The sequence below is a fragment of the Salmo salar genome, chromosome 21 (assembly GCF_965601325.2).
Source record: "Salmo salar chromosome 21, fSalSal1, whole genome shotgun sequence".
Classification (NCBI taxonomy): domain Eukaryota; kingdom Metazoa; phylum Chordata; class Actinopteri; order Salmoniformes; family Salmonidae; genus Salmo; species Salmo salar.
Window position 1 is genome coordinate 7,777,643 of NC_138311.1, and position 6,000 is coordinate 7,783,642.

Below are 6,000 nucleotides of genomic sequence, written 5' to 3' on the forward strand. Positions count from 1 at the left end.
ATGTTTTAAAGACAAAAACAATGTCAAACTTAAGAGTGTTCATGACAACAGAACCCAGATCTGACCAGAGCAGATGCCACCGGTACCGTAGGTGTCTGCTTTGTGCTCTCCCCATCCCTTCTGGCATACATGGGGACACTGGCCAGTGAATGTCAGTGCCCTTTTCACGCTGTGCCACTGCCGCCGAGGCAACTCCCAAGCCAGGACAGCATGAGATCCGGAACAGGCAGAAGCAGCCAAAGCACAAAGGGACCAGCTGCTTTGAGAGCATGGTTCAAGACAAGAAGAGGGCTCTTCAAAGAGAATAGACTCAATGTTATTATTTTACTGTACTATTGCTTCATTTTTGACAATGCAACTGTTTGGTAGTGGTGGAACTACTTAGAGATACTACAGTATATGTAACAAATTATTTTCAAGTGGTGTTATATATTTGAGTCCCCAATATTTTGATAACACTACATAAGCTATCATTTATTATGGTGTGGCATAACAAGAAGGGAGGGATCATACCTGCTTATAAAGAATAATAGTGCATTACTATGGGTTTAAGTAAAGTGTTAGCAACATTTCCACTTCACATTCGATACCATGCAATAGTACCTATGATGTATATAAACCCTGGATTGCTGATGCTATGTAATGGCTATTGAGACGCTTTGAAGGCCAGCCATACCGGCCAGCCTTATTGGCACTCCCCGGTAGGAGCAGTCCTCCCTAGGAATGAATTAAATTCTACAGTGTTTCAATGAAATGTTTCAAGGACAAAATTACATGCATCTCTAAAAATGATACTAAAAATAACATTTTTAAATATTTTTTTAATTTAAAATGTTTATGTTCATCTCACATAATATAATTTAAAGTTTGCATTAAGGTGTCTGAAATAGAATAAATATGGCAAAAACGAATGTATATATTAATAAATGCATTTATATACATTTAAAAAAAATATATATATATATATGATGGTGGGGGACTGCCAAGATTGAGGCACGGTGTGTGCATGGCTTCAACACAGTGCCCCCTATTAGTCATCTAGTGTACATATAAATTATTGAATAGTAAACACTAGCATGTTGATGAAAGAACATAAAACTGATGTGGAACAGTAGTCACTTTAATAACGTTTACATACTGCTTTACTCATCTCATATGCACAGTTGAAGTTGGAAGTTTACAAACGCTTAGGATGGAGTCATTTAAACACGTTTTTCAACCACTCCACAAATTTCTTGTTAACAAACTATAGTTTTGGCAAGTCGGTTAGGACACCTACTTTGTGCATGACACAAGTAATTTTTCCAACGATTGTTTACAGACAGATTATTTCACTTAAAATTCACTGCATCACAATTCCAGTGGGTCAGAATATTACATACACTTAGCTGACTGTGCCTTTAAACAGCTTGGAAAATTCCAGAAAATAATGTGATGGCTGAAGAAGCTTCTGATAGGCTAATTGACATCATTTGAGTCAATTGGAGGTGTACCTGTGGATGTATTTCAAGGCCTACTCAGTGCCTCTTTGCTTGACATCATGGGAAAATCAAAAGAAATCAGCCAAGACCTCAGAAAAGAAATTGTAGACCTCCACAAGTCTGGTTCATCCTTGGGAGCAATTTCCAAATGCCTGAAGGTACCACGTTCATCTGTACAAACAATAGTAAGCAAGTATAAACACCATGGGACCACGCAGCCGTCATACCGCTCAGGAAAGAGACGCGTTCTGTCGCCTAGAGAAGAACATACTTTGGTGCGAAAAGTGCAAATCAATCCCAGAACAACAGCAAAGGACCTTGTGAAGATGCTGGAGGAAACAGGTACAGAAGTATCTATATCCAAAGTAAAACGAGTCCTATATCGACATAACCTGAAAGGCCGCTCAGCAAGGAAGAAGCCACTTCTCCAAAACCGCCATAAAAAAAGTCAGACTATGGTTTGCAACTGCACATGGGGACAAAGATCGTACTTTTTGAAGAAATGTCCTCTGGTCTGATGAAACAAAAATAGAACTGTTTGGCTGTAATGCCCATCGTTATGTTTGGAGGAAAAAGGGGGAGGCTTGCAACCCGAGGAACACCGTCCCAACCATGAAGCACGGGGGTAGCAGCATCATGTTGTGGGGGTGCTTTGCTGCAGGAGAGACTGGTGCACTTCACAAAACAGATGGCATCATGAGGAGGAAAATTATGTAGATATGTTGAAGCAACATCTCAAGACATCAATCAGGAAGGTAAAGCTTGGACACAAATGGGTCTTCCAATTGTCCAAAGTTGTGGAAAAATGGCTTAAGGACAACAAAGTCAAGGTATTGGAGAGGCCATCTCAAATCCCTGACCTCAATCATATAGAAAATTTGTGGGCAGAACTGAAAAATTTTGTGCGAGCAAGGAGGCCTACAAAACCTGACTCAGTTACACCAGCTCTGTCAGGAGGAATGGGCCAAAATTCACCCAACTTATTGTGGGAAGCTTGTGGAAGGCTACCCAAAACTTTTGACCCAAGTTAAACAATTTAAAGGCAATGCTACCAAATACTAATTGAGTGTGATGAAAGAAATAAAATCTGAAATAAATCATTCTCTTTACTATTATTTTGACATTTCACATTCTTAAAATAAAGTGGTGATCCTAACTGACCTAAGATTGGGAACCTTTACTAGGATTAAATGTCAGGAATTTAAATATATTTGGCTAAGGTGTATGTAAACTTCCGACTTCAACTCTATATACTGTATTCTATTCTGCTGTATTTTATTCAATGCCACTCTGACATTGCTCAATCTAATATTTATATATTTCTTAATTACATTCTTTTACTTTTAGATTTGTTTGTATTGTTGTGAATTATTAGATACTACTGCACCGTTGAAGCTAGGATCACAAGCATTTCACTACACCTGCAATAACAAATGCTAAATATGTGTATGTGACCAATAAAATGTGATATTTATTTAACCTTTATTTAACTAGGCAAGTCATTTAAGAACAAATTCTTATTTGCAAAGATGGCCGCACCGGCCAAACCCAGACGACGCTGGGCCAATTGTGCGCCGCCCTATGGGACTCCCAATCACGGCCGGTTGTGATACAGCCTGGATATTAACCAGGGTGTCTGTTGTGACGCCTCTAGCACTGAGATGCAGTGCCTTAGATCGCTGTGCCACACGGGAGCCCCAAAGCCTCTTTTAAGTTTCAAATTTTTACTATTGTTCCCCTTCAATTAATGATAGATGCCCATTGGTTCTTGAATAATATAACGTAGAAGTGCCTTATAATTTGATCTTGAGTGTTTTTGATTGGATATTGTTCTAAGATTATGGAGGCTAGGATTGCAATTGGCATGATATTTTTAAGCATTTTGAATAGAGTTTGCTTACAGTACTAACAGCCTTTGATCTTGGGTGTTTCTGATTGGATAAGACAATTGTACTAAAAGGCTGTAAGTATTGTAAACAAACTCTATTCAAAATGCTTAAAAATATCATGCCATTATTTTAACTTTAACCTCTGACATGACATACTAGTGTTGTGTCTCAGAGAGTCCAACACACCACCACTCCTTATAAAGAGAAGAAAAGAGAAGACAGAGAGAGAGAGGAGAAGCCAGGCACCCGTGATACAAGTCAGTATTCAACGTCCATCCATGTCTGAGGACATCGGGAGATGATGTGGAAACCGGCCACTTATTCCTAACTTAAAACATTTGACATTTCTGCCATATTGCGGACACCAATTCAAGTGGGGAAAAAAAAAACATTTCAAAAGCTTAGCAGAAATTTCGAGAGCCACTTTCACTTGATCCTGCCTTCGGAGGGGAGCCAGCTCAGCTTCATAGGGATATCGGTGTAAATGAAGACACCTGTTCTTCTCTCTGAAAAATCCACACAACTAATCTACGCCTCATCACTTCTCACTGACACTCAACTTCAATAACAGCTATATGCAACTTTGTTTAAAGTAGAAAGGACAAAAGTCATTGTTGTCTCAAGGGGCCCTCACAGTACTTTCATTGTAATTGTACAGAACACACCAGAACAATCTCAGCAAGGGCTGTTATCTCCCAAGAGGGTTGCTCTCTCTTGAAGGTCCCATACTCCCAGCAGGCTTTAGCACAGATGCATTTTTCAGAGCAAATTAAAAATCATTATCACAAATATAAAGGTCACCCTTCACACAGGGGAAGCCCCTTTGAAATAGCCGAGCATCAGAGGCTGAGTTAAATTTGTTGAAACCTCCGGGGGCCAAGTTGTATTGACATCTAAAAATCACTTTAGTATCGCACAACATCCCCTTCCTGGCAAAACACAGGATGTGTGGAGTCTGTGTGGAGGACAAAGAAGCTTTTTTCTTTCTTCTTCTGCTGTTGCCAGAAATGCTTTATAGGGCATGCTAACGTTGGAACTCCTTGCTGGAGAAAGATAGATTGCTCGATTCAATCAAGGGAGTAGCGAACGTTGTAAAGTCATTACCGTTTGTGCAATGTCATGCGTTCTGGTTTCTATAGGACCTGCGTATTTTCCATTTGGGGAAGTAGCTAGCGCATGCTGACACTGACATCTATAAATAGTTATTGCAAACAACAGTAAATAGTGTAAATCAATTAAGGATGCAACCAAAATATGTCACAGACTGGAACAGTTTGAGTTATACCCAGAACAGTTTGAGTAGGAGAGCTAATTTCCTTCTCTCTGTGTTAGTTTCCGCTCGAACCTTGAGGGCCCGAGATTGCAAAGGCAGATGGGAAAGATGAAGATATATGACTGTGGAGAAAAGGTAAGATCTCTGTGTGATATCAGTTGGATTGAGAAAAGACTGTGACCTCCCAGGTTTAATCTCCCTTTACCTTCCACTTTCAAAACATGTCTAAATCTGAGCGGGAACTGCTGGAGGGAGAACTTGAAACCGAGAGAGAGAGAGAGAGAGAGAGAGAGAGAGAGAGAGAGAGAGAGAGAGAGAGAGAGAGAGAGAGAGAGAGAGAGAGAGAGAGAGAGAGAGAGAGAGAGAGAGAGAGAGAGAGAGAGAGAGAGAGAGAGAGAGAGAGAGAGAGAGAGAGAGAGAGAGAGAGAGAGATTACCAAAGGGGGAAGGAAAAAGGGGGAGATAAGCAGAGTCGCAGCAGTATGAGCATCTTACCTGCTCAGTTGACAAAGCGGGTCGGAGAAGTGAGGAGAGTCAAAGGGGTGATGGGAGGAGGGTCCTGGGGAGGTCCAGGGTCTATCCGACTGGAGGCAGGGTGGTCCGGGAGGGAGGAAAAACGGAGTGACAGGGAGCAGGGAGACGGGGAGGCTAGAGGGGGAAAAGAAACACTGCTCGCCTCACTCTCTCTTTTTATCTCTTTCCCTCTCCAACACACACACTCCCAGACACACGCGCGCACGTTCAAAGGCAGACACCAATACCTGCAGTCACTCAAACAATGAGAGAAAGGAGTACTCGCATTCACACGCTCTACCACAGAAGAAGGAAAGGGAGAGCTACCCTCCCACTCTCTCCTAGGAGCCAATAGCAAGCGGCCAATAGACACCCCTGGCAGCAAATCAGAAACCCGGCAGCCAGTGCCGTGCCCCAGCCAATAAGTGCAATTGCTCATATCCAATTGAAATTATTACTCAGGGAGCAGTGTGAAGGAAGCTTCCCTCTGAAGGACAGACAAACCAGTGCACTTAGCCATTAAGTGTGATTTAAGACGGCAACAGACATTAGAGTAATTAGATTTTGAGGCACTTAACCCAGCACAATAACACTGCATGCTCCACTGCAGACCTGGCAAATGCTGCCTCCAGAAGAAAGAGCAGGTTTTGCGAAGTAGAGTGGAGTTAGGGAATGGATATCTCTGCACACTGATGAACATGCATGGAAGCGCACGCATGCAGATATGTGCAAATGTGCAGACATGCATGCGCTTGCACATAGATGAATAAACATACACTTGACCCATGCACTCTCTGTATGTCGGGGCTTATTTTATTTCTCCAGATCGATACCCCCACCGAGTT

The 6,000-nt window shown here is 41.7% G+C and overlaps 1 protein-coding gene across 5 annotated transcripts in view; it reads right to left on the reverse strand.

Annotated features, from left to right (window-relative positions):
* The window catches only part of pcbp3 (poly(rC) binding protein 3), a 181,377-nt gene extending 175,949 nt beyond the window's left edge, over nucleotides 1-5,428 (reverse strand). For all 5 annotated transcript variants that reach the window (XM_082966945.1, XM_082966943.1, XM_014163880.2 and 2 more), the window contains exon 1: nucleotides 5,138-5,428. The gene's annotated coding sequence lies outside the window, so the exon portion shown is untranslated. The remainder of the gene's footprint in view (nucleotides 1-5,137) is intronic.
* Between the last annotated feature and the right edge of the window lie 572 nt (nucleotides 5,429-6,000).